Consider the following 21,858-nt stretch of genomic DNA (forward strand, 5'->3'; position numbering starts at 1 on the left):
CTACAAGGGAATGCAAGTATTATGTTTTTTTATGGTTTTTTTATTAGCACCCCACTAAGTGTCGAATAAACCCCACATAATATTTTATTACTAAATAACTTATATACCCTAATATGCAATTACTATTTAGGCCATATATGTATTAAAAAACAAAAATGATATGTATTCTAAGATTGTTTTCTTTTAGGTTCTTGAAGATACTCTCACCTCCATTATAAAACAAAACCCTAACTAAAAGCACAACATAGTTAACGAAAAAAAGAGGTTAATTTTGACCAATGAAACTTGAAATCAATGTTTTGGAGGCTTCGACGTCGTTCGTAGCTCTGTCACTTGGGTATTGACTACAACATCTGTATCATTTGTAACTTCGATATTGATTCCAACATCTATATCATCTGTAAGTTTGAAACTAAAGTGTCATCTCCAACTTTTGTATTATTAGAATTTAAAAAAAAAATGCATGTGCTTATATATTTCTTCATAAATACATCTCTTGACATACAATTTCCTTTTCATGAAAATCATTTAAAATCTCTAATTGATATGCAAAGGGAACTTTTGGGTGGAGCTTTAGATACCAGGCATGAATCCTAACATTAAAATTTCTTCTTTGATCCTATAGTTGCCCATAAATATTCAAACATAAAATAAGCAAGAAAGACAATATGGGCATATACTTCTTCTCATAATGTGATCCACATATTTGAGAAATCTATGACTATCTTCTCCCTCAAAACTCTAGCAAGTTCTTTGCAGAAAAACAAACATAAAAAACTATTTGAATAATGTAATTAAGGAAGAGTTTGATTGTGGGGTTTAAGTACGGTGTGAGGTGTATGTAGAGGGGTGTGAGGTATGTAGAGAGGGTGTGGGGTGTAAGGATAGTATTGGAAAATAAGTGGGGTGTATTAAGATAAATTTTTAGTTAAAAAGTAGATGTAGGGTGTATTAAGTAGGTGGGGTGTAATCAACAAAATGTGGGGTGTTAATAAAAGAAGCATTTTTTTATTTACTAAAAAAGGGACAAGAGAGATTAGCTTTCACCCGAAAGGCCATGAGAGAAGACTGGCTAGAGGAGAATAAAATCTAGAAAACTGTCTCAACCCCCATGAACGTTAGCTGAACATGATTGATGAGAAAACTTAACCAAACAAAACTGCAAGGACGAAAATACCAAACCGTAACGGAAACCAAGAACCAATACCTTAAAGCTGGAAAACCAGGAAAGACGATGACATACGAAGCAACAGCAGCAAGAAATACAATGTTTGTTTTAGGGTTTTAATCTGAATTTTTTGTGGTGAGAAGGAAAAATCACAAGGAAAATATGGTGGAAGTATTGTTCAGGATGAAGAGGGAGGTGATTGAAGACGTTGCAATAATATGGGGGTTGGTAGAGGTGTGTGGATGCAAATTTCTTCCTCCTTGATCTTGGACATAATTGCACCTACAAAATAACTAATACCTTTGGTTAAGGCCAAAAGCTTCACGTGCCCACGATCAATGGGGGAGCTTTAGCCGAAGAACCTCTGATGCTAAAGTTAGAATTTAGAGAGAAAAGTATTTAGAGAGTTTTTGGGAGTTTTGCAAGAGTGTTGGAACTAGCTTTTTAGAGAAAATGGAGTCCTATTTATAGAGCATGACTGGCCCTCTTTGGAAGAAAGAGTGGCCGGCCCTTGGGTATTTTTGGGGGTGTAATGGATGATTTAATTGGTGATTAATGGATTAATTAGGAATTAATCCATTAATTAGCCAATTAACCTCCACTTAAATGGAATGTTATGTAGGTTATAAAATAATTACTTAAGATGAGGATGGATGAGAATATCTTTGAATTTGTTACCTATCTTGGACACTTTTGACTTGATTGATGGATGATTGTCCGCTGCTCGCGCGTAGGAATCTCAGTATGCCTCAAGGGTATTTTTGTCCTCATTTATCCAAAAATTCATGTGTCGCCTTGTGATTATTTTTGGCTCCACAAATGCCCCCACACCTGTTGGGCTGCTTGTAGGAAATGGCAGCAGGTGTAGAGATCTTCTTGCTTTATGACACATAGGACTGCTTCCTTTTTTGATGTAGATTCGCTCTTTAATAGGAAATTAGATCATTCTAGGAAAGGGAAATAAATTTCTCTCAAAGTCTATTTAAGTCCACCTTAAGTGGGTTATTAAATCAACTTTGGAGAGCGATTTATTCTACCCTACAAGAGAGAGAGAGCTTAGAGGATATTTGTTCCCCCTCACTTAGCAATCTTCTACATCTTGCTCGTGAAAATGACCGTCTTTCGTTGATTTCTTCATCTTCTCCGTGCCGCACCGATGTAAGAAAAATTTAATTTTTCTTGTCTTTTTTTTGGATAGTGTTGTCACGGGGCAGTCGTCGGGATGGTACATCATGTCGGCTGGCAGGGGCCAGGAGTCGGCTTGGCATGGGCCGATGAGGTGTTGTGGCAGGGACCACTGCTTGGGCAGCTCGGCTTGGTTAGAGCCAAGGGTAGCTTGTGCGGCTGGGGTAATAGATTGTGGCTCTAGGACGCAGTGCTAGGCGAGCCGTATAGCTTAAGGCTTTTGGGCTCTTGGACCTGACTCGGGCCAGGCTAGCGACTGAGAGAAATAAGTAGGTTATGGGAGCTCATGGGTTGTTGGAATGTTGGGCATGCAGGCCTCCTGCCTGCTAGAATGCTGGGTTGAGCTCCTCTGTTGAGTACCTTGAATATCGTTGGCTGCTTAGTCCTCTTTGTCGGGAGAAATGTAGGCTGCCCCCAAATGATGAGGTAAAGAGGATTAAGGCGGATGCATTGGCTCATCTGATCACTGTCGTAGAGCTTACTATGAATGAAGGTGGAAAGAAGAGATCTTCCCCGCTTGCTCAAGAGATGCTGGTTAAGAGAAAACTGAAGACTTCTTCCACTGCTCGTGACGGTCTGCCTGCTGCCGAGAGGTCTGTGATTGGCAGGACTTCTTCCGATGGGAAGAAAAATGAAGCTGCTAGATCTGAGCATGTGGTGCCTGCCATCGAGAATAGCTAGTACGATTGCTGATAGGATTGCTCATCGTAGAGGTCCTGTCGTGCCCCCAATGCCGAAGTTTGTACCAAGACGTTCGTTAGGAGTTAAGTCTGGTTCACCTTTGGAGAGGCTTGCTGTTATGAAGAGCAATAAGGTGGACTCTACTGCTAAAGTGGCGTTAAGGCCCACTCCCTCTACTGTAGAGACTAACTAGCCTGCTGGACTTGCCTGCTGGAAAAAAAGAGACTGTTCGCATGGGCAGCTGTGAGAAATTCACTAATCCTACTTCTGGGGAGGTTGCTGAGATCCATGTACTTTTAATACCATATCTGCTTGAAGACATGGACCATTGTGCCAAGTTTGTTGATAGCGTTAGAAAGGTTGTTTGCCCAAGTTTCTTTGCGAAGCATACAACCCAATATAGAATGACTGCTCTGCTTTCTATGATGTAGATGTAGCAAGGCTGTCAAGGAGGTGGCAAAGACTATGGCAGTTGAAGCTTATTCCTTGGTTGAGGAGATCAAGAGGTTGGATTCTGAGCTCGTTTCTTTGAAGGGGTTTAATATTTCTGCCCCTAATTCTCTGCAACTTGAGACCGCTTACCAAGAGATCGTTGACTTGAAGACTAGGCTTGACGCGATCCAAGTTAAGTGTGAAAGTACAGAAAATGAGATTAGATGTTACATACCTTAGATTCAAAATCTTGAGTTTGCAGTTTCTGAGCTTCGTTTCGCTGTTTATGCAAAGGATGAAAAGTTGATTGCTGCTTATAATCAAGTGATCCACTTCAAAATAATCGTTGATAGGCTTGAACACTAAGTGTTGGAACTTCAAGGTGTACTGAAGATCAACGAAAGTCTGAAGAAGAAAGTGGATGAGCTGCAGCGCGTTCGTGTTGGTCTATTTGAGGAGAATGAACAGCTAAAGGGTGAAAATGATGGGCTTGAGGTTTCGAGACCTTCTCTATTTCTTTGGAAGACTTGCTTGCTTTTACTTTTGAGGCTTCCATTGGTGAAGTAGTTGGATAAGTTGGTGTACAAGCTGGGGCAGCCGGGGGTGAAGTGCTGGATGATGCTAAAGTGTAGTCCTCTTGGTAGCCTTTAGGATTTTTTTTTTCCTTGTAGCTCTTGTTTTGCTTGAACTCCTTTGGCCTTTGCTAATTGTTTATAAACATGCTTCATTCATTTTTCGTCATCTTCGCTTCTTTTATTCATGCCCTAACCTTTAAACTTTATAGTCCAGTGGCAGACGTGCTATTTTTTTATAAGCAGACAAACTCGCATAGCCTATGCAGCTGTAGGTGTTGGTGTAGAACTTTGCAAAGTTGTTAGCCATAGGGTTGGCAGCCGGATGCCTTACTTACAGAAGTAGACAAGTCCATGTAACCACTAGATTGTTAACGTTGGCTTTCTCCAATTCCATAGGTTGTGTAGCAAGTATCACAACACTTTAGGACTTGGTGTAGGTTGTTCTGTGCTTGGCAGAGGTGAAGCTTATCGACTACGTAGCATGTTGGGAGTGGATAACGCTTCGTATATGCATGCTAGCTTGTTTAACCTTTCACAAGAATGTGCGGTTGCATAAATCTAGCGTGGTTTTACTTATCGAAGGGCAAGCCGTAGGCATTCTTCCGGAAACCATAGGGTACCTTAGTGCACTCGGTAGCAACTTTAAGGTTCCAAGGCAGCTGTCTGTAGGGCATACTGCATAATGTGCCCCCTCCGTCTCTAGGGCTCGGTTCCCCGTGGATTAGGCCAAGAGATCTGAAATCCTTCAGTTAGCTAAGCCTTGAAAAAGACCATTATGGCTACTTCTAGGAATCTCGACGTAAGCCATCGTGCATCTAGTTATACTAGGGCAGCCAGGCTTATCCACGTTTGGATATTCGGAGTGTAAAGTTTATCCTCTCGTCTTGGAAAGCTGACCCATGTAGGTGTCGGGGAATTGGTTTACCCTCTCGCACTTGAGAGCATGGTTGGTCTCTTAGGGAGTTCAATTCCTGCGATGAGTCCCTAAGAATGGCATGGTCTTCTTTTGAAATGCAGGAGTGATCAGTTGTTGTAAGCATGTAGCCGAGCCAAGTTGTGATTACTTCTAAATTCCTCATTGAAAAATGAGTGAAACGAACGAGAACTTAGTTGTAAGGTAGGAACTGCATAACAACTGGATAGTCCTCGACTTATGAGGTGGTGCCCGTCGAATTGCTTGAGCTTTCAGGCTTTGATGTAATGGGAGGTCACATATGGTACTTTCTCAGATTGTAGGCATTCCACTGCTTTTCGATCTTTTTGTCATTTCATGATGGCAAGGGTGTAATTACTCTTGCTGCCTATTTTGTTGATCTTGTACGGACCTTCCCAGATAGGATCCATCTTTTTGGAGCCTTCTCCTCAGGTAGAGAATTGCCGGATCTTAGCCCTTTTGTTGTAGCTGGAGAGAAGCTGCTGTTGGTAGGCTGCAATACGGGTACTGATCTGCTCGCGCTTCTCCTCTGCCAGATCTAAACTTGTGACCATCTTCTTATTGTTCTGCTTAATGCTTGGTAGTAGAGCGATATACTTGGCTTGATGACATTTGGATGAATGATTGCTTCCGAACCAAATGCCAAAGAGAAAGAAGTCTCACTGGTTGCTCGTCTTTTGGTGGTGCAATATGCCCATAGACATCCAGGGAGTTTTTCTGGCCATTTTTCCTTCTTGTTGGTGAGGGATTTCTTGAGGCAGTCGAGGATCATTTTGTTGGATGCTTCGACCTGCCCGTTGTTTTGAGGATATCTCAACATGGTCATGTGCTGCTTGGTGCCATATTCTTGGAAGAACTTATCTAAATCTCTGCCTATGAATTGCGGGCCATTATGGGTGATGATGGACTGAGGGATGCCAAATCGACAAATGATGTTCCTCCATATGAAGCATTCTGTGTCCATCTGAATCATGATCATCATGGGCTCTACTTCTACACATTTGGTGAAATAGTTTATTGCCACGATCATCATGCCTCTGCCCTAGTAGCAGGCAGCATAGGTCCTACCAAGTCGATTGCCCACTGCATGAACAGCCAAGGACTCGTCTGCTGGTGTTGCTCCCTGGCAGGCAGTGCTGGTACCGGCTTGTAGCGTTGGTAGCGGTTGCACTTTTGTACTAACTCCTTAACATCTTGGTGCATGATAGGCCAATAGTAGCCTATGGTAAGAGCTTTTTGTGCTAAGGATCGGTTTCCGGAGTGGTTTCTACAAACACCTTCGTGGATTGAGCTTAGAACCTTCAAGTCATCGGGATGCGCTAGGCAGCGGAGATGTGATCCGGTGTGGGATCATTGGATGAGAATGTTGTGACACTTAGGCTGCTGGCTTCGTCTCTATGCTTGGCTTGTCAAGATATTCCACCGGAATAGAGCGTTTGAGTTGGTGATCGAGGGTGAAGCCTAGGCTGGCTAGTACGTCTATGTAAACATTGTCTGCCTGTGGAACTTGATTATGGGTGTAAGTCTGAAACGCCTCAAGCAGTCTTGTTAGTGATTAGCTGGGAATCAGAATGAATTGCGAGCTTTTTCACTGCCAAGTCTCTTGCCATTCGGAAGCCTGCTAGTAGGGTTTTGTACTCTGTTTCGTTGTTAGATGCTTTAAAGCTTAAAGTGATCGCCTGCTCAAGCATTGAGCCGTCTGGGGTGACAAGAATCACGGCTGATCACGAGCCTTTGTAGTTGGATGCGCCGTCAACATGCAAATGCCAGAAATCTCAATTGAGGGAGCGGGTGCAGCTAAAGTGTGCTTGGCTGCCATGGGGGCATCGTTGGGCCGCTCTGTTGGGTTGTCAAGGCTAGGCGTGAAGGCGCGATAGGGAGCCGTGGAGCTGGGGCCATGTTATATGTAGCAGGAGATGCTCAATTACCGGTATGGGCCACTCTAGAGCTGAATAATGGAGCAAGGGTCGGCTAGGGCTGTGTGACGCGCAGCAGGAGGTAGTGCTCAACTGTTGGTACATGTTGCTCTTATATATAATCTTCTGGGGTGACGAGGATAAAACTTGCTTCTGAGTGTTCATTCCAGGGTTCATCTACCCTTGGCATGTTTTTTGGGCTGAGTTGTTGCGTTCGTTAGAAAACTTTGCATCCGCCAGAGTCTACGCCTTTATCGTCACACGTCTGGATTCGATAGAATAAGGCGTCATGATGATGACTGCGTGCATTTGAAGGTAAAACTTGAGCTTCCAGGTTACAACAACTATCACCAAAGTTAGCTTTTGAATTTCTAATAGCATCGATGAGAGCTTTTGAACTATAGAATACAGGTAGTCGGGCCTTCCACTCTTCTCGTATGATAGTAGAGCTTATTACTGTTTCAGATATCGTCAAACATGCGAATGAGTCCTCCGCTGCATTCGGTTTAGATAATATGGAGGTGATGTCGGGTACTTCTTCAAGTCCTTGAATGTGCATTGGCAAGCCTCATCTCAAAGTGCATGCTTTTTTGCCAGAGCGAAAGAGTCTGCTAGAGTTAGGTATTCTTTCATGATCAATTTTCTGAATAGCGAGTGGTCTGCTGGAATTCCTTTTTGGAAGGCTGCTCTAGCTATCGAGTCGTTGCATCCTACTATCCTTGCCTTCTCTGCTTTGAACCTCCTCACATAGTTGCGAAGCGACTCCTTTGGGTTCTTCTTGACGTCAAACAAATGGTCAAACTTTTTTTTTATTGAGCGACAGGATGAATATTCTTTGGTGAAAACTAAAGAAAGTTCGTCGAAATTCCGAATGGATTGTGGCGGCAAGGTGTAAAACCAATCTTGCGCCTCGCTTTATAGAGTGGTGGCGAATATCTTGCACATAAGATCATCGTTGTTTCGATATAGGATCATTACGCTTCGGTAGTGATTTAAGTGTCTCTCCGAGTCTTCATCCCATTTGAAAGATATGAAATGTGGCATGCTAAACTCGCGTGGAGGCTCTGCCTGCTCGATCTCGTCCGTGAAGGGTAACCTGCTTATGTTGGTCATGTTTCGTCGTAGTGCCTCGTTGGTGACCTCGTTGCATTAGAAATTACGTAATTGCTTGGTCAATAGTCTCTCTACTTCTTCTTGAATTTGCCTTTGTTGAGGTAGTGGAGCTCTCGGTTGCCCCCAACCGTGACTTGCTGGTCTAAGCTGCTCTTCCATGTGTTTGGCTCGTCTATGTCGTGGATGCGGTGCATGTAGTGTGTTCCTAGCAGGTGAGCGAGTTCTTCGCAGCCTGCCGGTTGAACTTAAGTTAGATTGAGTGACTGCTTCTCTTCGTCCATTGTGTTGCCTACTCCGATGTGAGGTGGATAATGCTCTTTGCGGGCTTAGCCGCGAATGAACACTTCACCTGGAAGGTTGCTCATGTTGACTATTGGAGTGTGGCCCCAACTATGAATGTATGCTCGTCTATAGGCCTAGTCAAGAGTGCACACTCATCTGCACTCTAAGATGGGAGTATACAATATCTCGGGGGCCCAATCAGGAGTGTAAACTGCCTGAACGTTCGGTTCGTGGCTGGTCGAGTGGCTGCTTGCCGGGATGCTGCTAGAGAGGTTCTTTGTCTGCCCTTGTCTTACTTTAAGACACCTCGTCTAAAGCACCTTACATTTCGGTGCACTGCAAAAGCAGGTTCACCAAGGTCGTCTGCTGTGCGAGGGCGCTCGTCAACTCTATAACTTGTTGAGACAAGTGTTATTCTCTATTTGGGTTAGAATAGCTTGGAATGAATGCGCCTTCTTGAGCAGTAGAGGATGCTCCTTGTGGGCTTAGTCGCGAATGAACACTTCGCCTGGAAGGTTGCTCATGTTGACTATCGGAGTGTGATCCCAACTATGAATGTATGCTCGTCTATGGGCCTAGTCGAGAGTGCACACTCCTCCGCGTTCTAAGACGGGAGTATACCTTATCTCAAGGGCCCAATCGGGAGTGTACATTGCCTGAACGCTCGGTTCGTGGCTGGTCAAGTGGCTGCTTGCCGGGACGCTACTGGAGAGGTTCTTTGTTTGCCCTTGTCCTACTTCGGGATACCTCATCTAGAGCACATTGCAAGAGCTGGTTCACCAAGGTCATCTGCTGTGCGAGGGCGTTCGTTAACTCTATGACTTCTTGAGACAAGTGTTGTTCTCTATTTGGCTTGGAATATCTTGGAATGAATGCGTATTCTTGAGCAGTGGAAATATGGTAGACTCCGGGTGCGAGATTTGAGTTGGGAAATGCCAAATCCGCAGAAAAATATGGTGAAAATGCTCTGGTTTGATCGTCAATTTAGAAATTTGGAGCCGGGATAATTGAACTAATCTTGGATGGATTTGGGCTACTTGGAAAGCCACGAGAGCAGACTGGGCTGCAAGAGTAAGTTGGGCCACGAGAGTGGGCTGCTCGTCGGGATCAGGCTGGGCCACGGGAGTGGGTTGCTCGTCAGAAGCATGATGGGCCACGAGAGTGGGCTGCTCGTCGGGAGCAGGCTGCTCGAAATGTGATGCACATGGGTGTGAGGCTTGGGCTCGGCTTGGCAACGCATTGAGTTTGCGTTGGGCTTGGAATGACATGGCTTGGGTCATGGCCTTGGTGTCGTGAGCTTTGGATGGCACAGCTCAGGCCGTGGTGAAGGCGCCATGGACCTCGCCATGGGTGGCTACCAAGGTAGCCACCGCGGTGGTTCCCATGGTGGAAATTTGTGTGGTGCCGCTCCATTTATTGTCGCATTTAGCCTCGTGGATCGCCATGGTCCCATTCCTTGGATATTAGAATTTTCACTCGTGGAATTTTCTAAATTTCTAGCCATTGTATTCTTCTTTTATGTTTTATCAAAGAATCTTTGCAAACAAAAAATTCTAATAATAAGAACGTACGAAAAAATACAAGTAGACTAGAAAATAGAGAAAAACCTTTTTTAAGCGAGAGTCTTCTACGAGTGTGGTTTTCTTTTCTCAATGAAAGCACCAATTTATGGATACAAATTTCTTCCTCCTTGATCTTGGACAAAATTGCACCTACAAAACAACTAACACCTTTGGTTAAGGCCAAAAGCCTCACGCGCCCACGATGAATTGGGGGGGGGGGGCTTTGGCTGAAGAACCTCCGATGCCAAAGTTAGAATTCAGAGAGTTTTTGGGAGTTTTGCAAGAGTGTTGGAACTAGCTTTTTAGAGAAAATGGAGTCATATTTATAGAGCATGACCGGCCCTCTTTGGAAGAAAGAGTGGCCGGCCCTTGGGTATTTTTGGGGGTGTAATGGATGATTTAATTGGTGATTAATGGATTAATTCCTAATTAATCCATTAATTAGTCAATTAACCTCCACTGAAATGGAATGTTATGTAGGTTATAAAATAATTACCTAAGATGAGCATGGATGAGAATATCTTTGAATTTGTTACCTATTTTGGACACTTTTGACTTGATTGACGGATGATTGTCCACTTCTCGCACGTAGGAATCTCAGTATGCCTCAAGAGTATTTTTGTCCTCATTTACCCAAAAATCCACGTGTCGCATTGCGATTATTTTTTGCTCCACAGGGTGCAATTTGTGTATGCTGGGAATGCTGTGTTGCTAAGCTATGTAATGTCTTTTGGGCTTGATCCTCTCACCATTGTTATCTTCTCTACCTTGGCCACTTTCATCATCCTATGTCCCATTGCTGCTTATTTTGAAAGGTACGTAAATACGCAATTCTCTTCAGCGAGGATATTAATAATTAAAGTCATTATATTAATTAATTTCTCGGTTTTTTTTAGATTAAATAAATATTTTGGTTTTAGTAGATTTCGATGTTTGATGATACATTTGTGGCCGAAGAAAATCAGCTTGAAGTTCACGATACGGTTGGTTTTGATCGCCTTTGGAGGGTACAAAATTTCTAAAATCTTTTGTTTCTAGTTAGTTATCCTTTGCATAATTCCCTTGAATTTTATCTGGAAACCACTTTTAGATTCACTTTTTTTATTCTGTGCTACCTTTTTTCTCTCCTGATAATGTGGAAAGTGAAGGATCACTCGGTCTAAATTTAGGATATGCAATCTAATTCGTGTTCTTCAATTTCACCAAACTCTCGATGGATTTTTTTAGGGTTTTTCTTCTATATTTCATTTGAGTTATTTTTAAAACCTATGCTGGAAATTGCTGGCCAGAAGACCTTTATATACATGTTTTGAATTCCCCCGAGTCATAATATATGAACTTTCGAAGCTAATGTATTTTTTTTTTCAGAGAACAAAAATAAAAAAGTATTATGTATTTTCCTGGTAAAAGAAGAGGACAAGCATAACTGAGAGTTTTGATGATTTCATATGTGTATCTTTTTTACATGGAAATATGTTTATGTTGATCTCTTTTATTTTTCGTTTGAAATTTCATCAGAACTCATTATATGTTGTGCAAGTGAGCATTTTTCCTTTTTATTCTCACCACTCTGACTCCTAGATAACTTGGGACAAGAATTTCATTAGCTACAACTTGTTCTCGAAGAAGGCGGAATATATGTCCCAAAGCTTTGGTTAATGAAGTTCTTACACTGGTTCGTCCATAGGTCTTGAAGTAGCAAAAATATGATTGGGAGACTTTGGACACGCTCCTTAACTATGAATATTTTTTAACTGAAATATTGTTGGTTTTTAATTTTTAATCAAAGTCCTTGAAATTAATATGATAATTTATTTATATGTATGTTACTATATTTTTTAAATTAAAATTTGAAATTTATAGTTGTTTATGTTAATGAGATTTTAAATAAAAACCCATAATTTGTGGGATTAAAAATTTTAGAATATAAATTATTACTATTGTGTGTGTGTGTGTGTGTGTATAAACCACATTCATCAAATTAAGCAAAAAATTATTGTACCAAAACATGGGTACATTTTTCAAAACCAGAAAAAAAAAAAAATGTTAGGCTTAATAACATTAGTAAATTTCTTCGATTAAACTTGACATAGATGCATTCTCAAATCAAAGAAAAGATAATGTACCCATATAAGTTTAAAAATGGATTAGAAAAAAAAAATTATATATATATATATATATATAAAGAGTACATTTTACTTATAACAAATTGGTATATTTAAGAATGAGTACATTTTAAGATTAAAAATTTGAAAAAAATTACATAATGGGTACATATAATGACACACCCCGATCCTAGAATCAAGGCGTGCTGGCCGTCACGTGGGCGTGACGTAACCAAAAGTGTGACGCAGAAGCAATAAATAAGAGAAGTACGAAGGAATAAAAACCAACCACTAGCAATAATAACCAAGTAACGTACTAGAGTGAGTTTAAGTATGAAACACACATATTCAGAGCATAAGTACTAGGTGCAGTCAAGTAGGACCATAACTAAATTACAACACCCGCAGGTGAGTCCTACATTTATGTAGTCTGTCAGTACGCCGTGGAAATCTTCGTGGGCCACCAATGCTGCTATCTAGAACCTGGAGGGGCGCAAAACAAAATTGAGTGTGTCAGTAAGACAAAGCTTTTCGAAAACATTTCAATTTAACAACATTTCTAAACCCTCACTGTAAAACCTGTATACTTTCTCAGAAAATAATATAATATGCATAAAATTCTTCAAATATCTCAAATCACCAATTTTTATCAAAAACCAGAAAGTATGCCATGCCATAAGCGTCAATAACAAAATAAGGATGCAACATATTAACAGGTGAAATAAGGAATCAACCGGATACCCTGCAGTTGGTCCTGTACGGTTAATTCTAAAGCTTAATATCCAATCCAACTGGAGTCACCACAGTGACCTGTACGGCACTACTCTGCACATAAATCGAAACTACCTGAAGTAGTCTGTACGATAAGAAAGGTGTAAGAATACGCTCTAGTGCTTCTCTCATCAACAACTGTATAATAATCTAAAATCACCTACAAGTTGGAACCACCTCTCGTGGTCTGTACGACATGTCGGAACCCTCTGTATAATAATCTAAAAGCACCTACTTGGATCCAAGGTGAGCGTGTGGTGCAGGGTGAATAATATAAGCACTAACACCAAGGGTGCAGATTTGAGCTTTCAATACAATTCACATCATCAATAAACCATATGAATAACATAAAACTCACCTGATACTCACCTGTGCGTCCACAACACCAATTCACATATATGCATCAAATACTAATTCATATATTTCATATAATATGCATGCATGACATTTTAAAACATCCTTTCATTAAAATTCGATTTCTGGGAAAAATCAATAGCATATAGGTAAATATAGAAAATACTGCCCACTCACTGGTAAGTTGAAAGGTCGTAACCCTCGTGATGTCCTTGAATGCGCTCGTCCTCGGGATAGGTATCACCTATATGCGAAACAACTATAAAAACGTTATTTAAAGCACATAACTGACAATACGTAATAACTTCTCATACGATGCTCAATTTGGGTATATGAATATATCACGATGACCTACTCGACGTCACGGACGTCGAGGTATTTTTAGAAAAAATTTTGGACTTGCCACGCGCCCCCACGCGCCGGAATAGGCACGGGTCCAAGCGCCCCCACGCGCGTCATCCTCTACCTCCAGTCGCCGGAAAAACTCGCCGGCGCCAGAAACTGTGTAGACTTGTAATCGCTCTTTTCTCACTCGATTCTCAACCATTTTCCATGAAATTTTCACCAAAACTTCAAAAATTACGAGATGAAGAAGGCTATACCTTTAAAAACTTCCAAATCCTTCGAAATCACGTCGGGAAATTTCACCCAAAATCGGCCACCTTCGAAACTTGTGATCCTGACGTCCAAAACCTTCAAACGAACGTTCCCGAGCTTCGTGAGAACCTCCTAAAGCTCACTGTGAGCTTGGATTGTCCTAAAAACCAACCATTACAAAGTTCATGAATAGTACTCAAATCGGACCTCGAGTTTTCAACGTGAAATCGAAAGGTTTCTTACCTGAAATGGGTATGGGTGAGTTCGTAGGGTCCTCACGAGCACAATGGTGCCTTCAAAACCTTCGATCCGTGCTTAGATGATCGTGGGTGAATGTGTCCGTACGGTTCGACAGGGAAAGAGAGAGAGTTCTGAGAGAAGGGAGAGATATACGGGATAGGAGAGAGAGAGTGGGGTTTACTTTAAGTGTGTGGGTGCTCCTAAGTCCCTAGCCACAAAAAATATAAAACAAATTTTTAATCCAACTCAATTTTTCAAAAACTTAGGGATGTATACATTTATCCGAATAACATGTCACACGTACCTTAATAGCCTTTAAGGGCAATTCCATCATTTCACATCCATGATAAATAAATTTCGGGACGGGCTGTGACATATAAGATTAAAAAAATTGAAAACATTTAAAAAAAAAAAGCTAATGGGTACAAACTTATTATAATTTATTTATTTATTTTTGGAAATGTTTTGAATTGAAAATTAGTTAGGAGTTTAATAAAGGTGTGAGTATTAAAATTCTAAATCAATTATTAATTTTTATTTTAAAAAATTATGTAACTGACATGTAAATTCATTTATTGCATTAATGTTAAGGACTTGGATTAAAATCTGAAAACTAACAATAAACATTAGTAACTAAGGATCAGATACTAATTTTTTCTTTAAAAAATATTACATGCGCTCGAAATATGTTTTGACTAAATTGTTAACAAAAATTAAGGGAAATGATACATTCACACTAGAATATGAGTTTGTATGGTAAACTGACAGGATTTTTAGTTTGTAATGGTATTTGCGCGCACTCCTAATAAGTGAGGTGATGTTTATGCAAATTTCCCTTTGCAGACACTGAAAATGTAAAGGTTGAGATAAAAAATAGGAGAGTGCGAGTGATATTAATAAAGCACCCAAAATAAATTCTTCAACTTTTGAACTTGAAATGGCATAATAGTTGTTTATTATCTTTGATTGACAGATTTAATCTTTGTAATATTACCTTTTCTTAATAATATAGAATACATAAGTATTTTCTTTCAAATTCTTTAGATGAAGCTCACACTATATGTGTGAGGATTTAAGGTGTTCGTGTCAAAGAGAAGGGAGGGGGGGGGGAGGTTTTTTCCCTAAAAGGGATGAACATTTTAAATTTTTAAAGAGGTGTGCAAACACGGATTATGGATAGGGCTTCTTTTCCACGGTTTGCGCTTGTACCTAAATCCATATCATGAATTCCAATGATTGTACACACAGTATGAGTAAATGAAAGATCTAGCTGACTAGTCGTGTTTGTCATATTCGTGTCGCTTAACGAATCGTGTCATGTCGAACCCGTTATCTTAACGAGTTTTTAACAGGTGACTTGTTACTTTTATGTCCTTTAGTTTTCTGGTTATAAGTTGTGTAAGAAATTACCAGGCTTATTAATACACAATAATTTTTTGTCGGAAAATCAAACGGTAAAAATTTCATATATAGCCACTTGAGCTGCATGCCTTTTTCATGTTTTAATTTATTGAAGTACATAGAGTATTCTTCATAAAAAAAAATCGAGGTGTTCCATAACCATTTCATTTCTATTTTTGTTTTCCCTTTATATCACAAAGTTGTAATCTCTTTTTGATTTGAGAATAAAATGCAGATGCTATGATAAAAAAATAAATTTTTTTTTTAAAAAAGGCCACTTTCTTGAGTTTTTCAAATTTGGCTTGGCTTTGGTATCTAAAACTGTAACCAAACAAGTTTTTAGTTTTCAATGTTTTAAAACAAAGGAAACAAAACACTGAAATGATTATCAAATGGGCCCGTAGTGATGATTTTTGGTTTTGAATCAATATAAATTAACTTTTGAACTGAAATATATATATAGATTCTTTAAATTCAAGGGTGGTGCTATATATTCACACTCTTTTTACCTTTCAATCATATTCTGTTAATTTCTGTCATTTGACCATCTTCAATTCATTTAATTTGACGGTCGAAAATGAAGGAGGTTTGTGGAAGGTAAAAAAAGGTGTAAATTTGCTACCACCCTAAATTTAATTTGTTTTTACACTTTCATGTCCTCTTCCTTCTCTAAATTAAAAAAAAAATAAACGTAGAAAGCCATGAAAGAAGAAGTGGTAGTAATTTGTTTTCTTGGTTTCTTGTTTTGCAGGTTGACTTTGTTCCAGACATTATTTCTAAAGGGAATCCAGTTTACCTCACCAGCAATGGCAGCAGCCATGCCAAACCTTTCTCCTGGGTTTATTTTCGTCATCGCCTGTACTGTTAGGTATTTAACCTTACATCTTTTTTCTTTCTTTCGTTTTTTTCCAAAGTAAATGTAATGGTAAGAAAAAGATGAAGACAAAGAAGTGGCAAACTAATCGAATAGTTAACATAACATGCGGATAACCATTTGGTCTGATTAGTGACATTTCGTCTCGTGTTTGTTGGAAAAGATTGTAATGCAAATCTCATGTACGGAAAATTGTTGAATTAAAAGTAGATACTAACATAATTTACAATGGTTATGCAGATTGGAGAGAGTGAAAATTAGTTGCCTATACAGCAAAATGAAGATTCTAGGCACAATTCTGTGTGTAGTAGGAGCTATCACACTGAGCGTAATGCCAAGCGCCGCCAGTCCTACCAAAACAGAAGCAGGGCCCCAATTTCGAGCTAGTTCTCCTGAATTTCTCTTTGATAAGCAAAAGATTGTTGGTTGCTTGTATCTCCTTGCTGCTGTGTTTGTTTTGTCCAGCAATATTGTCTTGCAGGTGAACATTTAACTAGGTTGAAAATAACTGTTAACGTTGGTTGTGGTCAGATTGTAAATCTGAATCACTGATATGGTTGGTTTTTAAAAATGTGCAGTACAGATTTACAGACTGACAACATAAGCACTTGTCTAGGAAAAGCAGATCATCCTTGCGTAATATTATATTTTGTTATTTATTAGTACTTTTTGTGATGTTTGACAGGCTACAACCTTGGGTGATTTTCCTCCACCTATGTCCCTGTGCGCCATAACATCTTTGATAGGAGTGCTTCTAACTGCAGCTGTACAATATGTTCAAGATAACCAAAATAGAAACTGGCTGGCCACTTGTGAGTGCAAGACAATTGATTGGCTTCTCTCTACTGGTGAGTACGCTTCTCCCGTCTCTTTTTTGATACTTTGGTATGCATTGAACGTATAATAAGTCATAATCCTAATCACTTTCTCCACCTGTCATCACTCCGGCTAGTCCCAAGGGCTTAGTATATATGACTGCGGCCTTTAACACCACTCTTTTAATCAAATCTTCACAGGGAGGTGCAGTGAGCGGAGCATGTGTGAGCTTCAACGGATGGGCAATGAAGAAAAGTGGTCCGGTTTTGGTTTCCATGTTTAACCCCATTGGAACAGTCTTCTCAGTTGTTCTCTCAGTTATAACATTGGGAGATGCCATTAGTGTTGGAAGGTACTTTATCTACTAAAGTATATTTTCCCTCGTGATCTTTTTCGAAATTTTTGGGTTAATTTGTTGCTTTGGTCTTGAATAGTGCAGCTTTGCTGGTATGTGCCTCATGTTTACTGGGCTCTACTTCTTCCTATGGGCAAAGGGGAAGGAAGGCTACTTAACTGTGGTTGACTTAGAAAGTGAGTTTGATGCAGAGAAGCCTCTATTAAGTTGATATCATTGTTTGCGTATAGGTTTTTGTTTCAGTTTTAGACAGATAAAGATAAAATAAAATTTGAAGGAATCGTTCTACGGGCTATAGACTAATCTGCCGTAAGGAATGTGCATGATTTCCACGCATAGTACTAGTGTTAATGTGACGATACAATTCGTATACCGAAAAATTCAGTAACATTGTTATAAATTAGCTTAATAATGCTCGACATTAATCAGCAAAAGTTCCTGCATTTTTAGCTGTGTTTTTGCGGAATGATGAAGGGGCAACAAATACCACTTGGAATATTTGACTTTATGTTGGAAAATTAGTTATTAGTTTATTTTTGTTTATGGTTTTCTTGTGGGATAAGGATATTAGAATTTTCCATATCCTTTAAGGGTTATGATTTATGGTTTATTAGAGTTTTCTATATCCTTTAAAGATTAGGATTTTGCTTTAGTTTTCACTATATATAATAGAGCTTGTAATTTAGTTTTAGAATAAGTTAGTCACAATGTAGTCGCTTAGGGTTTTGTAGCCATTTTGGCATTCTCAGTTTGTTTAATAATATTCTTATTATTTTGTTAATCTTGTTCGTTGCGCACTCTGATATTCAACTTGGTATCAGAGCAGGTTTGATCCTTCAGGATTTAATCTGTTCTTGATTAGTGTCAATTTGTTTGTATCAGTTTTGTTTGTCAGTTTACTGGGTATTAGTTTTGTCCGTCGTCTTCTGCTCATCCGTAGTCAAAGTCGTTCTTGTCGCCACCACCGCACTGCAATCTGCCCAGATAACCCGCACCACCATCTCCACTGCTACATCCACACGTTCACGATACCTGCACCGACTCCTACCAATCGGATCTGTCACTCCCCTTCTGCAGGTTAACTTTGCACTAGAAGTTTTTTTTTTTTTGCTGTAATTGGTTTTGCAAGCCTTGTTTGCTGCAATTGGTTTTGCTGGAAGAAAGGCAAAGAGAAGGAAGGAAGAAAAAGAATAAGAGGAAAAAAAAAGGAAGAAAAAGAATAAGAGGAAAAAAAAAGGAAGAAAAAGAATAAGAGGAAAAAAAAAAGGAATAGAAAAGAAAAAAAGGAAAAAAAAACGTTGGTTTTTTGTTTGAAGGCCCACACGGGCAAGAAAGAAATATGGTTTGTTTGGCTTGTATTGGGAAGTCTGTTGTTGCCCACCGTGACGATCACTCGAGTGCTTGGACTGGTGATCATTTGAGTGACGTTACGAAAGTTGGATTTTTATTTTTTTGTTCAAGTTTCTTCGGAAGTTGGAATTTGCATTGGCATTGGCATCGACATCGACATCGGCATCGGCATCGGCATTAGCACTGGAATTTGGAGTCTTGCATCCACATCTACTTTGGCAAACTCATGTCTATGTTCCGCCATGAGTTTGACGGGGGGGGGGGTGTTGGAAAATTAGTTATTAGTTTATTTTTGTTTATGATTTTCTTGTGGGACAAGGATATTAGAATTTTTCATATCCTTTAAGGGTTAGGATTTATGGTTTATTAGAGTTTTCTATATCCTTTAAGGATTAGGATTTTGCTTTAGTTTTCACTATATATAATAGAGCTTGTAATTTAGTTTTAGAATAAGTTAGTCACAATGTAGTCTCTTAGGGTTTTGTAGCCGTTTTGGCATTCTCAGTTTGTTTAATAATATTCTTATTATTTTGTTAATCTTGTTCGTTGCGCACTCTGATATTCAACTATAGAGATGGTGCTTGAGAAGAGCATGGATATGGGCGAGACATTTCAAATCTAGGGTTTTCTTTTCTTATATATTTGGGAAAGCTACACATAAAATATGTAACCTACAAGTTGAGCATAAAGAAAAAAAAAGACTCATTTGGCAGGCACTCTTTCAGGAGGAGTTACTAATTAAACACTTAAAGACCACACTGTTGCATCATTTTTGAGTCATTGGGTCAAATCGACGTGTTCGGGCTAGATCTGTCCCTCACACAACTCTCCTTGAGTCTGGCATGTCGGGCAAGGCTCGCTACTTGGTGTACTGCAATATGAGTTTATTATTAGTTTGAATGGTGTATTTGTGGGGCCTTTGTTAGGCCTTGCGGCTCACAATCAAAACTAATATGGGTCTGAACGTGCCACCATTATCTTTGTATAACATATTGTTCTTTTTTAGTTATTAAATGGATTGATTACTTTCACCACAAGTTATCTGGACTTCTTAGTTCATTTGGATTGTTTACAAATGGGTTAAATCTGTATAAAGTTCTTTTTCTTGCCTTGTAAACAAGGACTTTTACTCATAATATCATATGTCCAAATAAGGGCAGTTAAGGGCCCTTCAAAATATATCAACAGCTTTAGGCTAACAATAAAGAAGCAAGGTTAATTAGTTTAGCAAGATTAACCATAACTTTGAATGAAAAGTAGTCGAAAATGAGATAGGATCAAATGAAAGATGCATAAACAACTAATCTACTTTATGTAAGTACAAACAAAAGAGACTCGGGCATGATTATGACCTTGTTAGGCAAGGTTCATTTTCTTGCAACTACTTCTCTTTGTGTTTTACAGGGGTTGTAGTCTTTGGAGAATAAAATATAAATCGGGTTTACTAAAGAGATTCGATACTACAACACAGGGGAAAGGTAGCAGAGCTTCTAAAATTTGACAAAAGATGACTTTCTATAGTGAACCTGTGGCTAAAAGGGTAAAGTCTGAACAAACTAAAGCTTTTCTAGTTTCTGGCTTGTTGGAGTGCAGAGTTGAATGTCTTTTGATTTATTGGTTGAGTGTTCTTCTTCCTTGTGTCCCTCATTGCTTTTATAGGCTTTCTAGCCCGACTGTCCAAGCCCCCCTTTTGGTGATGGTCTCTAGAGTATGGTGAGTCACCATCTGTTTTTGTTATTTGCCTATTCATGCCCTGGAAAAATACTTTTTGCTAGAAGGGTGAGCTGCCCTCTGTCACCTGTCACTTCCCACATAGGCTTGCTACTTATTTCATGGCACTAATGAATTTCAATTCTTAATGGGCTGCCAACAGTCCGAGCTCAATCCTTCTTCTACTTTTTGTTTTCTTAGGCCTTTAGTCATACTAAGCCCAGCATTAAATATCCACGCAAACAGTGCCCCCTTTAATCACTATTAAGTATGCTAATCAAGACATTGATAATGATTCAAATCAATCGCTTGCCGAAACTGGGTATTAACACCTCTTAATTAGCCGTTTCAAATAAACTATTGCATTATCCCACAATTTCCAACGCTAACTACCTGCCCATTAAATAACTTCCATTTCACTACCTTTAGCCATTTCCTTCACGAAGCTTGATTCTTTGAACTACCAAATTCTCTTGAATTTTCATCCCTTTATTGCCTTAATTTCTAGCCACTTTTCACTATTTCTATCAAATTCAACAATGGCTCCCAATCGCACCCTGCATGCGAGTCTAGAGACAGACTATGGTATATCCAATCCCTTCCCAGCAACGCCCTATAAGTAAAGCTGCTGTTTACTACAAAGAATGCCATCATAATCTTCTTGGATCCCAAGTTTACTTCTAAGGGCAGTATCTTATGTGTTTTAGTGATGGCCCCAGAAAAACTAGACAATGTGAGATTAGTGGGAATAAGGTCTTCCTCGCCTCTACAAAGTTTCTTTATCTGTTTAAGTGGTAGTACATTAACTGTTGCCCCTCATCTATCAACACCTTTTTAAAATGGACCCCTTCTAAATGAGTTGTCACATATATAGGCTTTAGATGGTTTGCTAAGGCCAAACTTGGTTTTTTTTAATACCATCTTATCACAATAAACTCTCTCAGGCTCTTTTTGTGTGGGGTTGGGCAAGTTTTCCAAGCTTGACTCCTCCTTACTAACTTCTTCACTGTTTACAAGAGTCATCATTGGCTCTTGTGCCAAATAATCATCCTCCATTATAGCATAGAGGACAGTACATAGGTCATGTTGACATAAAAGTTGCTAAGTCTAGGTGTTCCTTTATTCTTCTCCCCAATCTGGCACAAAAACTAATCCATCCATGCTTGGGCATCTTTGCTTAACATCAACTCGGGCACTTCCTCTTCTTCTATTATGTTGAAATTATATAGTTTTCCAAAAGGAATATCCTCTTATAGTGGTGGAGGCACCCTTCTTTCAGGAGAAATTGTTCCAAAACAAATAGGCGATGGATTCCAACTTGGTGTAGGTACCATCACCATACTTTCTTTCATTCTTCTCAATACCCTTTATTTCCCTGGATAAGGGATTTAAGGAACATGATCCCCTTCGCCTTCAACCTTGCTATTAGCCTTTTTT

The 21,858-nt window shown here is 39.5% G+C and overlaps 1 pseudogene; it reads left to right on the top strand.

Annotated features, from left to right (window-relative positions):
• Positions 1-1,330: 1,330 nt before the first annotated feature.
• On the top strand, positions 1,331-17,572 carry LOC126625429 (WAT1-related protein At5g47470-like; annotated as a pseudogene).
• Positions 17,573-21,858: the final 4,286 nt, after the last annotated feature.

Source organism: Malus sylvestris, chromosome 6, assembly GCF_916048215.2.
Source record: "Malus sylvestris chromosome 6, drMalSylv7.2, whole genome shotgun sequence".
Taxonomy (NCBI): Eukaryota; Viridiplantae; Streptophyta; class Magnoliopsida; order Rosales; family Rosaceae; genus Malus; species Malus sylvestris.